A 17070-nucleotide genomic window follows, 5' to 3' on the forward strand; every position below is an offset into this window, starting at 1 on the left:
TTATTGCAAAGATAGAGAATTTATTAGAGCAGGGTAGAAAAGACAGAACTACAGTCTAGGAATAACATCTCTGCTCTTCATATATTCAGATATCAGTATTGTTCTTTTTAAAAAAGCGGGGAACAGACAACTCTAGTATGGTGATTTGGGTGTCAGTATTGAGAACATAAGACCATATATGGGACTGCAAGCACATGATAATTAGGAGATTGTATGAATTGTAATCTGAGTCACAGAGCAATAGAAAGTGAGAATTCTATAAACATTGTTGGGCTCTTTTATAACTCTCGGATATGTTGCCCAATAATATGCAATCATGGGGCTCATTGAGTCAAGGTAATGAAATTCGGAGAACATTAAATATATGTAATGTTTGAGTATAAAATCATCACTTGGTATAACAATATAACACTTAATGTAAACATGAATGTATTCTGGGAACAGAACGCCATTAGTAATTCGAGGGTCTTTAGGTGAAGGGTGTGGACCTGCAATAGAAGTTATAGGCCTATATTTCCATCTGAGCACCACAGCAAAAAAACAAATAAACATACAAAAAACAAAAAGATTGGAGCACTAATGACTCTCTTTTAGAAACTACTCAAATGAATGCTCTGGAATCCTGAACTATCAAGAGTTTCCCAAACTCAAGTGCTTTTTCACACCTTTTGCTTTAGTTTATGCTTTTTTCCTGTTCCTTAAACATCTTTACATCTCTTTTTTTACCTAACTCTTCCTCATCCACCTAGACGAGTTCTGACCATCCTGCTTTTGGAAACCCTTGTCTGACTCCACAGGCTGGGGTAGGGTCTCCTCTCTAACTGACGGTATTCTGTGCATATCTGTAATAATAATACATGAAAGGATTTGCCCCACTATAAGTGATCTGAGGGCAAAGAGAATGAGTACCTTGTCATCTTTTATTCCCTTGCTTTGGCACAGTGCTTGTTACTTAGTGGACATTTAAGGAATGGCTGTTGAACCAAACCAAACTGCAGAATCAAACATTCCAAAAGAGGTCTGAAGAAATGGGAAATTGCCAACATACCACAGAATTGATCCTGTGCTCCGAGTAAATTGGAGTTTTGTCCAAGAATTTACCCCATATATCTCCCCTCTGAGCTCTAATTTATGTTCCTTCCTCCCCATTGCATGCTTCTTCTCAACCTCACCTGCTAAAACCTACCCAGGCTTCGAGGTCTCCAATAAATTACCTGTCGCAGTGAATTTATTTCTTATTTTCTAACTGAATATTACTTCTGTGACCTTAACCCGTAGATTTTGTTGTTGTTGTTTACTTTACTCAGCTTTGGGTTCTTATTTATACAGTATGTAGATCCTATCCATTTTGTGCTTTTGCACTGGTGATCACTGAGTTTTATACAGATTAAGTACTCTATAATGTAGTTCTTTAATTGAATGTAGTTAACCTAAGACAAAAACATTTTTTAGTAATGATATATCTATCAGAAATAGATAGATATAAATATTACCATGCTAAGATCATGAGCTATAAAGGAAAAAAGTTTTCTTTTAAAAAATAACCTATGTGAATAGGTTTCAAAAATATATCCCATATTCACAGTATTTAAATATAGTAAATTTATATAAGAAAAAACAATTAAACCAACTTCTGTGAATCTTGATTCAGATTCTATTAATTAAGAATTTATATTTACACATGAATATTCATAGTGGCTTTATTTGTAATAGTCAAAATCTGGAAACAACCCAATGTCCGTCAACAGATGAATAGATAAACAATACATAAACAAAGCAATAAAAATGAACGTGTTGTGGGGGAAGGGGGGAGATAGACGGAGTAAAGGGGGTCAAATATGTGGTGACAGAAAGAAATCTTACTATGGGAGGTGAACACACAGTGTAAATACATATATGCCTTACTGTTAAAGTGTACAGCTGAAACTTATTGGATTTCATTAACCAATGTCACCATCAAAAAAGAAAAAAAGAAGAAAATAAAAAATAAAAAGAAAAAAGAAAAAATGAACATGTTATTGATTCATGCAACAACATGGATGAATATGAAAATAATCATGCTGACTGAAAGCCAGACAAAGAGTATGGACTGTATGATTCGATTTATATAACACTCTAGGAAATGCAAACTAAAGTGGTTCCTTGGGAGTTAGGGAGGAGTGAGTGGGAGACATCACCTGGGGGCATGTAGAAATTTGGGGGGATAACGGAAATGCCTACTATATTGATTCTACAGATGGTTTAAAGGGTATAACATGTGAAAACTTATAAATTTGTACACTTTAAACAGCATAGTTTATTGTCAATTATATCACAATAAAGTTTTTAAAAAATTCCTCTAAGAAATAATTTGTGATAAATAATTTAATCTGGTACTTTTATACATTTTCTGTATATGGTGAGCCAATTTAAAGAGGATAAACTTCACTGAAATTCTTAGGCTTATTTTAATATGGGAATGAAAACTATTACTATTCACTTATTTTAAATATTAAAGCAGACTCTTCTACCTGACAAAAATATTTCAAGCATTACTATGAACTACAATTTAGATTCCTCACTGTTAATCCATGTGTGAATTTTTACATGCTCCATCAAATTTGATTGTTTCATTCTTTTCGTAATTAAAAAAAAATAAAGCCTATTTATTAGAATCCTTACAATTTATTTTCTGCCTTCCCAGAGAATCAAGTGTTGGGTTTCAATGCCATTGGGAGAGGTTGCTAATAATGCTTATTCTTCCACAGAGTGCCAAGTGTGACCCTGAGGGTCCTACCCTTGTAGCCCCAGGGTTGGAGCCTGCCAGGCTTCCAGAAAGAGCTCAAGTTTAGAGTGGCTTCTATACTTAGTGACCAAGACCAGGAATCTGCCCACTTCCTTGGCCTCCCCTACTTGTCACAAGAAAAGATGTTCCCATCCAATCCACATAATGTTTATTGACTATAAGTAAATGGTGATATTTCTATGTCCTTGCGGATGGGCTAAAAGTCTCACCAAACCATGCCTATAAGGATTATTTCCATAAAATCAGACATGGCCAATGTGTGTGTATATTAGGGCCCTCATCTATGTCCGAGATAAGAGTCCCTTGGTCAAGGCAAATGCAAGATATGGTCTTCTGAACCAGAGTCCCGAAGAGGCCAAATGAGGAAACATTCAGAGAGAAGAAGGTTCCTAAAAATCTGGGAGTGAGGCCCAGTGGACAAGGAAAGTGGAAACATAGCCCCTGCTCATTCTTCAGCCACGAGTTCGTTCTATCACCAAAAGTTTGAGCTCAGATCCTTGGCTGCCTGAACTTTTAAGATTTCAAGGTCATGGAAAATCTAAGTAGTCCCCAAGAATGAGGCATCCATCTTATTCTTTGTTTCCTCCTATCACTGAAGGGATAAATACACAGTCTCCTTTCTCTCTCCTCTTCCCCAAAGAACCTTGTCTTCTTTTTAGAAAACCCACTTTTCCTGCTCAAAAAGAATAGATGTAAGAGTTGGAAAGTTAGGGTGTGTGTGGCTTGCTAGGTATTTTATCGGGATTCATTTTTCTCACCCATGCTTTTGCCTTCCAGTTCCAGGCAAAACTGAACTGTGTAATTCTCCTTGATGATCTCTTCATTTCCATCTAGTAAGCTACCTTCGGTTTTTCTCTCAAGATGCGCCCCCGGCTACACAAGACTACTTGTAATAAAACATGTTCGGGTTGAAACGAATGGTAAAGTTCACCTATTACAACCACTAAACAGATCCTCCTGAAATCCTAGTCAAACAAGGACAACTGACCTATACGGTAAAGCTAACTGATTTAGTTAATCATATAAAATATTCCATGCCAATAACCAATGAGAGAAGATCGAAGGAGATTCTTGGGCCTTTCTCTTTTCTCCCAGGCAACCAACATACATTTTAACGGTGAGTCACTGAAGATAATGTTTCATTCAATACTTTAGGTAAGAAGGAAAGAAGATAGAAGAAGATGGTATAAAAACAGGATGGAGAGGTCCTGAGATTTCTTTGAGAAGGTGGGACTGGTATTTTATCCTGTGCATAAACCTTGACCTCACTTATCAAGAAAAACCAACTTTCCAGATGGTGGCAGGAGAATGATATGGGAAAAAGCAAGGATTTAAATAACAAAAATGTCATTTAAATTGGAACCTAACCCGCAAAATCACAATAAAATGTGCCAAGGGACACATTTGTGACCAGTGATTGGAATGCCACTAGATATTTCTTTGCAAAGATGCACTCTTGCATAATTAGCTCTCAATAATCATAAAACATGTTGTGATGCAATAAGGCATCATTTTACTTGTTTTTCTTTATGATATTCATATGAAAAGAAGTCATAGTTTTTCAACCATGAATATACCAGATACTCCTCTTTTCTAACTATCAGTGTCAGTACATTTTTATTGGTAAAAGTCAAATATATTAAAACTACATTTTGACCAAATAATACTATACGTTTTTGTTATTGTTGCTGTTTTTAACTTTGAAAAGTTAATTTCACATTGCATTTTCACTATGTTACAACCCTGGTATATGAGTGGTGTTAATAATAAAGAAACAGGTAAAGAGGCATTATGACACTTGTTCAAGTCAGAGAGTTAGTTAGGACCCCCTAGTTACCTCTGGTGCTATATCTGGGGCACATGTCTCCTGGGGCACTCATCTCTGCTCTCTTTAGCTCAAAAGTGTACTTTCAGTGGACTACGCCCTCTATGTCCCTTCGTGAGCTCTCATTTAGGTTCTGCTGATGGTCTGTCCAGAAATTGTTTGAAAATGGAATCTGTCTTACTTTTTTCATCAGTTTTCCACATGTCCTGTCTCTACAAGCTCTTCTCTGAAGACAAGAACCATAAATACAACTGTCATGTCGATCATTTGAGAAACATTTTCCAAGTGAATTGAATATGTTAAACTCCACATACAGTTTTGTAAGCATTCTTGCAATGTAGGAATGTGCTGAGTCTATCTAAGGTTTTCTTCTGATCCAGAAAGTGTTATGAAAAGAACAAATGAAACTACATTTTATTTTTTAGGAAGAATTAAAGATGTCTTCTTTAATTGTTATACTAATGATTTTCTAACCAATGACATATGCTTGCTAATAAATTTTATCTTGCAGAAATATGAATGTTTTCTAATGGGAAGCATTTAAAATGTCTTAGTTGAAGACTGATTCAAAGAAAAGCCCTATTTTGGATTCATCTCAACATCCATCATTTTCCCAATAGTGTAACTATCTTTTGCATTAAAAAAAAGCTTATGTCCAATCTATAATTATTTTCTGTTAATTAGAGTAATTCATGGTTAATTATTCAAAATGATTCCTCTTCAAAATAAAAGCCATTTCTTGTCATGACATTTTAAAAAAGATATGAATAAATATTATCAAACTACAAATTTCTGTCAGAAGGGAACACTTTTATTATTTTCTTAAATAGCATTAAAATCTTTACCAGCAAAGGCCCCAGGTTCCCTACTTCAATTAATGTGGACTAGAGAAGGGCAACTGAATCATGAAGTGATGACTATCTTACTAAAGATCAGTTATATTAACTACATAGAAGTAATTTACAATATTTCTAAAGAAGAAAGTGCAGAGCAATAAGACCCAACAATGGACAAGGGCAAACAGCAAACATGTTAGCTTGGGACCTTGGAGTCCAAAGATGGACTTGAAGATGTGTGCCTCTTTAAGGACTCTCATTGGGGTCTTGCTGATGACTACATCTCTCTTTTCTGGGATTGTCCTAGACCTGCTCCATCCCTATTACCTTTGGTTGACCTCACAGATTGCAAGGACCTTGTTAGCTTACAATCCTTTATTTTTATTTTTTATGCCTACAGCACCTGGTCTTCCTAGGCGGTCTCCCAACCAAGTACTAACCAGGCTCGACCCTGCCTAGCTTCCGAGATCAGATGGGATCGGGCTTGTTCAGGGTAGCATGGCCATAGACCAGATTTTCAAAATAGCCATGACAAAAACTAGAAGGAAAAAAATAAATAGATGATGATGATGACAGTCATGCTTGGTAAATAGTCCATGTGTCTTTTTCCATTTAGACAGAGCCATGTGACTAGTGTTGGCCTGTGGTTTGTGAGCTGATTTACCACGTGTTGAAGTATTTGATTGCCAGTGGGAAGAGACCCTTCAGTGGACTCTTTCATGGCCATGGCAATGAAAGAGGTTGTGTGCCTAAGGCAGATTCAAAAATGGAAGTGGCCTTGGCTGCTGAGTCACTACACGAAGGATACTGTTCTGGAGAATTGCCTAGGCTCACAGTTACTTTACTTCTTCAACATACAGAAGTCGTAACATTAATCTGTGCTATGTGTGGCTCAGTAGGGCCTTGAGGCATATCTTTGTACAGAATGAAATTGTTTCATACAGGCTCATTTCTCATCTAAATGCTAGAATAAGTTTACACAGGAAGCATAGTGGTGTGTCCTTAAACACCTGTCACCATGAATGCAGAACTCCCTTTTTGTGTTTGCATACGTAATTCCGTATCTTCCATATTTGGGAGACAGTATGAAAGACTACATTCTGTTTATTAGGAGAGCTATTTTTTTAAAAAAGCAAATGAAATAATTTTTTAAAACTTGGCTTTCAGTAATCCACTAGGTACACAAGAAAGCAGAAAGGCTGAAGATAGTAGGATTTTATTTTATCTATCTGAAAAATGTTTCACAATACAACTCTTTGAAAATGGTTGCTGATTTTTGGTTTGTATTTTTTGTTTATCATATGTTGACCTATCTGGGTAGATGTTCAAAGATCTTAAGAATTATCATTACATTATTTAAATAAAATATTACAGACCAGGTAAATATTCAATTACAGATTACTCATATATGTAGGGCATCCATTCTATGAAATATTTGTAGCCAATTAACATGATAATGTAGATCATTAACTCTCAGACGGGGGTATGATAACACTCATTTATCTAGTTGGAAATGGGAAGAGTTACAGCTAACATGCTGAGAACTGTATCTGGAAAACTATTTTATCTGTAGTATAGCCTGATTGTCAAAATTTGAGCACATTTTTTAAATTTTGTACAAATGACCATGAGAGTTGCTTCGGGGAAAAAATATAGAGAACTATCATGACAAGAATATTTATTGAGTAAAAAGAATAAAGACAAAAGGAAATGTGCTGGGTCCCCAACTCATGGCAGCTACATAGAATTGCAGGGATTGACTTAAGAAGGTACATTATTAGACAAACGGTAAAAGAAACTTAGCATGAGGACAAATATTAGTGAGTTTGAATTGTCTGCTTTGAAAACAGAGACTTGTCTAACTTGATTATGTTGTGGCTTTGTTTCACATACACCTTTTTGAGGCCATATTTTCTTTCTCAAGTGTAATTCCAGTTGTGGGGGATAGAATTTGTTTTCTTTTCTTCCTTTGTTACTTTAAGGAAATTAAGGTCAGCTGATGTATTTTTACTCTCCACATTTCAATGTAAGCAGAACAATTCCCATCGAGGGTTCTTGTGGAACTTCATTTAAGTTATGTTTTAATAAAGTCTTATTTGTATTGACTTCTGGGGTGGCATGGCATTCCCTAACTGATAAACTATTTGGGTTTACTCTTTTATGGAGAGATTTTAATTTAACATGATAGATTCAACCGTTGTTTTTCAGGTTTTATATGCATGCCTGGAAGCCATTTAATAACTTGCAATAACAAACAAAATGAATGTGACTTTTAGGGTAGACACCCTTGTAATTGATATTTTTACCAACTCAGGGTGTTTATTTATTTTGCCAAAAAATAAAGTGCATTCTTTCCATCCCTGGGGAATAAAGAGTAATGGAATTGCAATTTAATAAAAAGTTGTGAGAGATGCCATAGTTGCAATGAAAAAAATTCACACAGATATGTTTCTTGCTTTAGACCTGATCTTTGCATAACTCACAGAAAGTAAAAGATTTTTTTTTTCTTAACAAATTCATTTGCCTTTCTGTATAAAGTAGTTAGTGAACAAGGTGTGATGGAATATTTTAAAATATATTAACAGGTAATAGATAAGGTTCGTATGGACTAAACTCCTACATAGGAAATTCTATTATTTTAACTTTCAAAATTGTATATTTTTGATACTGAAGAATGGGATTTGGGACACAGGAGTGATGTTGATAAATTACAAAATTCTGCCTAAGGCTACAGTAGAGGCAAGAACAAGGAATGTTAAGAATAGGGAATCTACAAATTAGCATGTTATGATTATTCTCTTTCATAGCATTTTTAGAACAGCTTTGAAAAGATTCAATGTCCTCAGCAGATTAACTTATTTCTACTGTATTTAAGTAGCATATACTATAACCCAAATTGACATGGTTCCTTGAGAAATATTGGAACAACTCTTGTATAGTGATAAGGCATTACTGAACAATGTTTTTGGATGATAAACAGTAATAGAAATTTGAGATTGAAATGGCCTTTTCAAGGGAGCAGGTCACACCTATGAAAACACAAGATATATATTTTTTTAAGTTTGTCTCTCATTCCTTGATATTGAGCTTCTTCAAGCGTTTGTGCTTTAGTCACTTTGACATGTCAAGGATCCCTAATTTTTATGATGATGTCAGCTTGCAGCTAACCTTTTTTGAAAAACCTATTTTAAAAAAAGTCTCTACCTTACTTTCCCAGGAATGAATATAATTTTTCACAATAGTTATAGAGCTGATGAAATATTAAATGAGTTATAGGAGGAGGGGTTACAGCAGAGGTAAGGTAGTGAAGAGAAGTAGAGGAATGAGGATTTCAGTAATTGGCTGCAGCGATAATGCTTTGTCTCAGCTCTTAAGAAACAAAAATAATAGGTACTATTTGTTAAGCTGTGCGAAAACTTGAAGAAATAAAATCACTGTGTCTCAGTTTCTTCATCTGGATTTAAGAGCAATGTCTATCTCACAGACTATTGTGATGATAAAATTATATGCTATATGTAGAGCTATTCTAAGTTAAAGTATACAAAATCCGTAGTTGTAAATTCATAAACTGAGTCTTGCACGAGTTTTTAAGCTATACATGAATTTCTGATGTGATGGACACACTAAAAAAAATGCTATAACAAACAAAAGAAGTCAAGGTTGAAAGAAACACTGCCTAATATGATGTCATCTACATTGTGGAAGACCGAAAGTCTCATACATTGCAAACCTCAAGTCAAATATGTAATCTCGAGTGCTGTTGATTTATCACCAGCTGTGTTACCACACTCATTTACATTTTTTATTGCAAATATTATTTTATGTATTTCTAAATTCAAGTTTAAATGGCCAAATAATGGCATCAGACTTACAAATAATAGCTAACACAGCTACTAATATAGTCACTCATTGAATGAATACTTCGAGGTTGTTTTTTTTTTCTGACCTCATTTATGTTAACTACTTTAAAACTGTTATGTTAAAACTGCAGCGAAGTTTTAGGAAGGCTTGTAAACTTTTCCTGCTTGTTTACAGTACCAAAATAAACTTCCTGAGTTATTCTTTTCTCTCTCATGTCCACTTACAAATGTTACATGATAAATACTCCACAAAGAGTCTGATATTGATATTGGGTTTAATGCTAGAGTTTTTATTCCTTCTAGTTTCCCAGTTTAAATATCTTCAAGTTCTCTTTGATTGAAGCCTTTCTGTCCACATATTTATGCTCATCAAGTCCTATCAATATTTCCTTTTTATTTTTTGACTCTTCTAGTTTATTGCTGATTTCATCAGATTTTATCCAATAATCTTCTGCACAAACTTTCTAAACTCAGTTCCAGGATACTGCAGCAAGCCAACACGTTGACTCCCAGCAAATATTTTTTTGACTTGGGGCAGGGTGATTTGTGGTATGGGTAGTTGTCTTTCCTTAGAGAAGACCTTTCACTGGAGACATTTGGCCTAAGACCTGAATGATGAAAAGGGATCAGCTATTTGATGAGTTAGGGGAAAGGAGAGCAGGAGAAAAAGCTGTAGCGCCAGCTTGGTGTGTCTGAGAAGAAAGCTAGCAAAGACGACATGGGGAGTGAGAAGAGATAAAAGCAGGTGAGTGGGAAGCCAGATCACACAGGGCCACATAGGAGTTGGCAGTTTTTCCAAGTGTGCTGAAAAGTCGTCTAGGGATTTTAAGCAAGGAGAGTGACTGGACATGATTTATTTTTTAAGTGGTCACTCTGGTTGCTGATGGATGGTTGGCGTGGAGAATGGGGAACCTTCAAGAACACTCTAGGGTGTTCTTATCTTCCTCTGAACTCCCTGGAACTTCCTCACTTACTTGGCTTTTAAGTATACACGATCTTGTATTAGTCCACTTTAAGTGTGTAGCACACAGTTTTACTGAATGCTCTTTGATGGACTCCACATCTCGGCCTCTGTATCTTGACTCCTTTGTGCTCTCCACAGCACTTAGCAAAATGCTTTGCACCTAACAGATACACATCAGAGAGTATAGTAATTGTTGTGGAGCTTTATTATATAAATTATCCATCCTAGCAAAACAGAATAAATTTAAGACCTCCAGAGGTGAATGTCCCAAGTAAGAGGTGGCCCTGTAGATTAGCTCATACTAACAATTGTGAGCAGTTTGAAGATACGGCCTTTGAGTTCTTTATAGTCACTGAACCTCATTCCATCCTGACATCTAATAGAGTTGATCAGCATGATGAGAGCTTACCAAAAGTTTGTTGTAAATCATCAAAGGCTATACTTAAGATTTGCGCATGTTATTATACACAGATTTACCCCCAAAAGAAAAAGAGAACAGTAAACAAAATTTGCACGCTATGATGACGTGCACGCTATAGTATTTAGGGAGAAGTATACTGATGGCTGCAACTGACTTTGAAACGCATCAAAAAATAAGATGGACTGATGGATGGGTAGAAAGATGGATAGATGGATAGATGTGAAAAGGCAAGTATAGCAGAACAGAGTCAAAGTAATGGGTATGTGGGTATTGTTAAATTATTTAAACCTTTCTGTACATTTGAAATTTAAAAATAAAATATGGTAAAAAGTTGAAGGTAATAACTGAAAATGTGGTGAAAAGTTAGTTGAAAGGGATAACTGAAAAAAAATCATATTAAAATGATGACATTTATAGTCATTGTACTTTCAGTTTCATGTATATGAGCTTTCAGGAAATCTGATTGTTACATACAATACAGATTTAGTCCATTCATTAATGACTTTGAAAAGGGACCCGGGAAGTACTGCAATCAATTCAACTTCCTATTGGCTTCATATGTTAAGAGTATGGGTTATATTCACCTTTGTATTCTAAATATTGGCTATGTCTCTGCTAAAATTTTCTATAGAATTCAGAAAATAAGATTAAAACATTAAATCATTATCAAAATTTAGTATTTTGTGATGTTTAATGATAACTGATCAAAATAAATACATATTACTTATAGGGCAGTGTATTCTTGCCTTAGCGTTTCATCATAATAGCGAAAAGTACAATCAATTGAATATAGCAACAATCTCTCCCTGACACACACTTCTCTCTCTCCCTCTCCCCTCTTTCCTCCCCCTTTCTCCCACTTCCTGCTTCTCTATCTCTTTTTTTCTGATGAGGAGTAACTGCATAGTTTAGGTAAGCATGGCATTTAAATAGGACAGGAAATGGCTGACATTAGTGCAAGATTAAAATTCAATAACCAGATTTGTCTTTTTAGTATGAAATCTCTAAGAATCTGAAGCACTATTGAGCTACTGTATGGTATAAATAAAGATGAACAATTTTTCTCAGTTCGCACAACTTTTGGTTTCTTCCTTTCTTATCATTTAAGTTCTAGACAGTTTATTTTAATGTATTGCTTTTATGAATGATTTAAATGGAAAAAATTGTTCTTTAACTTTTCTTTTAAAACAACAGAATGCACATTCTCACATTAACACTTTTTACCCTTGGAAATATGAATGGAATGCCTAAGCAAAAGGTACTTTTAAATTTCAGTTTGTATTGCTGACAATCGATAGTTTTGAAGAAGACTTGGAGTGACAGCACAAAAGTATTCCTGCTTCAGCTGGACCAACCCATGCAAAATCTTTGAAGCCAGTGGAAGTTTTAAGTTTTTAAAAGGTCTGCCCATTTGTCAATAAATATGAGAAATGGGGCTCAGAGTTGTATGTGAATGAATAGGTTGCATGCATTTTAAGGCAGTCTTACAGGAACACATTGAGAGATCTGGCATTCTTAAAATCGAGCATATGTCATATCAACATTTCCAGTACAAAGTATTTTGTTACCGCTTCTGCAATCTCAATAGCCCCATGCAAAGGTACATCGTTGAACCAGAGCATATGGAAGTGGCTCTTCTGTTGTGCTGAGCTACTGCCTTACCTTTTTCTACACATTTGCCAAAGAAATTTCTGCTCTGGAAATTATACTATAGCAAAGAAAGAAGTAAACACATGAGGTGGATTCCATTTCTCAGAACATATCAGTATGAACCAGTGCTACTATCTGTTTTCTAAGACTGCTGAATCAATACAACATATATGCACCTATGCTTTAAGAAAGTAGTCACTCTTTAAATTGCCCTTTATATTTACAATTACTTAATTACTTTATTTTGCCAAAAATAAAGGTCATTAAAATCATCTTGAAGCTTGACTTAAATTTCAGAAGTAGCTTGCAAGTTGTACAGCCTTTAACTATGTTCCATTTAACACATTTAATTGATGTAAAAGCTCACAAGTGATGATATAAAGGATAATTTACGCTTGCAATGCATTTTTGTCCAATTAATAGATTGCCTGTGTGTTGCATATTTTGCATGACAAAAGAGCAGAATATTAAACTGCCATTCATAATGAAAATGCACTTTGCAAATTAAAAGTGCCGAAACAGAAATTTTTCACCCTGTTTAGGAAATAAACAGTCCTTAACCAATTAAACTGCATTGTAATAATTCTATGATTTATTGCAAGTTGTTTAACTTTCAAAACTCGGCTAACCCATATTAAGGTCACAATCCATCATGTCTTGCTTGGAAAGCCAGCAAATAATGGCTGTTGTATTAGCTGCTTTTGATGATAGTATGAAAGAAGTATTAGCACTTGTCAACAAAACTGCTTACAACATAACATTAGCATGCATGGGCTGCTGTACCTATTTATTATTCTGGCAGCTTCACACATATTGTTACAAGCTTATAAAACATTTTGTCGGGTGGAAACCGAATGTACACTGTTTGGTTTTCTGATAGACTGGCAGCATAAATGTCTGGGCTGACTTAGTTTAGTTTAAGTGTAAATAGAGACACAAATTCTTCAACCTGTTCTCTTATTGATACTGAAAAGTGCTGAATTATTCAGCATCCAACTCTTCTGTTTGTGTCTATCACAGTTATCAATTACCCATCAGTCTTCTTGTCAAAACAGAATGGATTAATCTGGCTGAAAATAAGACAAATAAATGGATACTATAACAGGGGTGCAGGGTTGCCAGACTGTCAAAGGGAAATCCAGGCAGTGACATTTGCCGTCAAAAATGGGGATATCTGGCTTAAGTGAGCAAATGATTCCCCTTTGTGAGCCAAGAATGCACTTAGCTCACCGTTAAGTAAATTAATCTGCCTTCGTTGACTGCTAATGCATTAGGACTGAAGTAATAAATAGTTCAATTGCTGAAATTCCTTCATGTTTAAATAATTTTGGTCATCGTTATTGTTTCTCACAGGAAATTCAGATACATTCAGATACTTTATCTTGGTAAAGGGAGGGAGGGTTGCCTGGTAAATAAATGGACCCACTTAACAATGAAGTTATTGCCGATAGTTTTGTGCCACTCCACAACTCTCAGCTGATGTGATACTAAGTAACTCTGCACAGATGGCTGGTGGAACCCATCCAACATCTGCAGCGTCCATCCTTGTTTTCTTTCCCAAACATTTTATTTGGAAATCTTGTTTGGCAAACTTCCCGAGACTCTGCCTAGCTGTTCAAAGTACATATTTCCAATCTATCTCATTTGGCCCTTCTAGAAAGAAAGAGCCAGCAAAGTGCCGTCTTACTTGGCACAAAATTTGCAGCCACAGACTGAAGCGAGTTTTAGGTTCCTGGCCAAAAATTTACAAGAATGTTATCTAAGATGCTTCCATACTGGACTGTTTTACACAGTCATCATTAACATCTGAAGCCTTCACATCATGACAGGATCAAAGCTCCCCAGTCTGTATCGGCCGATAGCTCAACTTTGCCAAAGTTCCCTCTTGCTCTTATCTTCCTAGGCATTTGTGTCATAACTATTGTGGACACGGTTCTTATTTAGACTGTGAGATGGTGAGTTATTAAAGGAGAGCTACCTTCCAGAATATGCCTCCAGCCACCTGATGATGAATGAACAGTACTTTTGATGAGTCATCATCTTTCTTCTTCCAGTAGTTCGTGTAAAGAATTTTAAGAATTTAAAAACCAGAAACAAAAACCTTCCTATATTCGAGAGTTCAAAAGAGGTCACACTAATAATTAAATTCCAGGTACAACTTCTACAATTCTCCTAAAGACTTTGACAGACTGGAAATTTCGGTCTCACATTCCCAGAACATTACCTTAAATTTCTCCTCAATGTAAATCAATTTCCCAGAACTTCAGCATTTAAAGGAAATGCTCTAATTGGCCTGGTCACAATTCTGCTAAATCTCATTTGCTTGGTATATAATCCCAAAACTATGGAAGGCAGCTACTTAAAATGTACAAACACTGAAACTTCTCTTGAAATGAAGCAGTATTTTTCTTACCAATTTGTTTTACTTTGTCTCTCTTGACCTCTTTTATTATAAATAACCCATTTACATGGAAAGGTAGCATTGTACAAAATTCTATATGGCCTAAGTGTTTTCAAAGTTTTAATTTTTTCTAAAATTAATTCTTTGCAGTCCTAGCAACTAAGTTAATTGATAGGTGTGTATAATGACTTTATTTCCAAATTCCAGATGCCAGCTCTCATTCTGTGAGGAACATTTCGAAATATATGCCTGCCAAGTCTAAACATTCCTTCCCACTGGTTCCCTTTCACCGAAATCCCAATTATTTGCTGTAAGTCTGCTTTTGCAATGTCTCTTCTGTTATTCCCCCCTCAGTTACGACTATCACCCTGCTTTTGCCGTCCCTGCCGATTCATTCTTACGTTCTTGCATGCACCTATTCATTCAGCAATTCTCTGAGTGCCTAACATGAGTGGTCTCTCTGCCTACAGTCTTTCCTCCCACTTTAGTCCTCTGTCAGCCTGAAATGCTTTCCACCATCCCATGCATCCCTTAAATATCAGTTCAAATGCAACCTCTTTGTACATTTTTCTGATTCCCTCACTCACATGTGATTTCTTACTTTTTTCCAAGTCTTTTGAGCATTTTTCAATTTCCCTTATCACAACACGATAGAAATCCTATCTTTGCCCTTTACTTGCTATGTGACTGTGGGCAATTTATATAATCAACTGAAGCCTCAGTTTCTCCTCAAAAATTGGGAATATTATTATCACATGGGGTGTGAGGTTAAATGAGATAATGCATGTAAAAAACTTGGAGCAATGTTTGTGAACATTCAAGTTCTTACTTGTTATATTCGTGTATGTGGCAGAAACTTATGTCTGTTGTAACATTTGTATGTTGATAAATAATAATTGTTCGGTGTTTCTCAGGAGCTTTAAACTAGGTTTACCTACTGTCCCCAGGCTAAACAATCTGATCTGGAGCCACACTGCCTGTCTTCATATCTTGGCCCTTGCTATTTACTAAATCAGTTTTGTTTTTTCCTTAATGGAAAGTCAAGCAGTTAAAAATTTCTATAGCTCATAGATAGTTGTTAAGATTAGCTTAAAGTAAAATACTTAGCAGATTGGCTGGCCCATAGCAAGGCCTTTCTATAAACGTAGCTTGTCATCATACTAGAAGGGTTCTAAAATGCTGCTTGATCTAACTCTAGTTGGTAAAAAAGGACCATCGAAATGAATGCATAATTCCCTGAATTATCACATCCTCCTAAAAGGCCTTCCTGAATAACGCTTCACACAGTCTCAGTCTATCTTGTATCTTTCAGACTGACTAAAACTGCCAGATGATGCTTTCCATTACATCACTCCCCAAACAGAGGGTGGTGCACATTCACCATCTACTGGAACATCAAACACCTCTTTCCAGCTTCCAGAGTGCTTCGTATTCAATCCCCCGCCCCACGCGTTACCTTGTTTTTCTCCTCAAATGTACCATTTATCTTCTAACACTTTAGTTACTGTCCTCTTAGGTCCATAAACTCTCAGAGTTTTTTAAAGAGGCCACACTCTTTCTGGCCTTGAATCTTCCCTTTCCTGCCCCACCTATCTAGAAACATCCTCCCTATCTGCATCCATCTTTCTAAGTTTAAGTAACTGGACTCTGCCACAAACTTTCTGACTAACCCAGTCCTGAAAGATATCTCTACCACCTAAGTGGCTGATGCATTGAGATTTTTTACCACACAATTCAGCTATTAATTACAAATTGTCTTGCAGCGTTTACTATTTGTTTGTTTGCTTCTTGAGATATTTCACTATCTATTTGGCTTCCTAGCTCTTTCTCTTTTTTTTGGCTAATCCACATAGCTCTCTGGATAATCTTCCTGGTCCATAATGGTTACAATGCCAGCTGTCCCTCAACTGTCTTTGCTATTAGCCAAGAGTTTTTCATGTACCAGGAAGGATTTTCATTCTTTCCAAACTTCTTAGAATAAATGACTTCGTTATTCCATAGCTAGCCTTACCTTATTGAGGCAGCACTATGTTGAGTGGAAGAAGAAGGGACTTTAAAGTATAAGAGTTTGGGGTTTGAATATTGGCTTTGTCACTTTCTAACTGTATTACCTTGGACAAGTCATTTTTCTGAGCCTCGGTTTTATTCAGTATAAAAATACTAACACCTAGCTACCAGAACAGACATGAGGATTATAAGTAACATAAAGCGCCTGACAAATAACAGAGTAAACTTTAGATACTTCACCTCTCCAATTAATACTGTGAAAATAATCAAGGAAACATCATTTAAAATGGAGTCGAGAAGCCCTGAAGAAGTAATATCCCA

General features: G+C 35.8%; 1 protein-coding gene and 1 pseudogene across 19 annotated transcripts in view; both read right to left on the reverse strand.

Moving 5' to 3' along the window:
* KIAA0825 (KIAA0825 ortholog) overlaps positions 1-17070 on the reverse strand; it is a 355235-nt gene that overhangs the window by 66569 nt on the left and 271596 nt on the right. The window lies entirely within an intron of this gene.
* LOC120612703 (uncharacterized) lies at positions 5838-5956 on the reverse strand (annotated as a pseudogene).

Source organism: Pteropus medius, unplaced genomic scaffold, assembly GCF_902729225.1.
Source record: "Pteropus medius unplaced genomic scaffold, Ma_sr-lr_union100, whole genome shotgun sequence".
NCBI lineage: Eukaryota > Metazoa > Chordata > Mammalia > Chiroptera > Pteropodidae > Pteropus > Pteropus medius.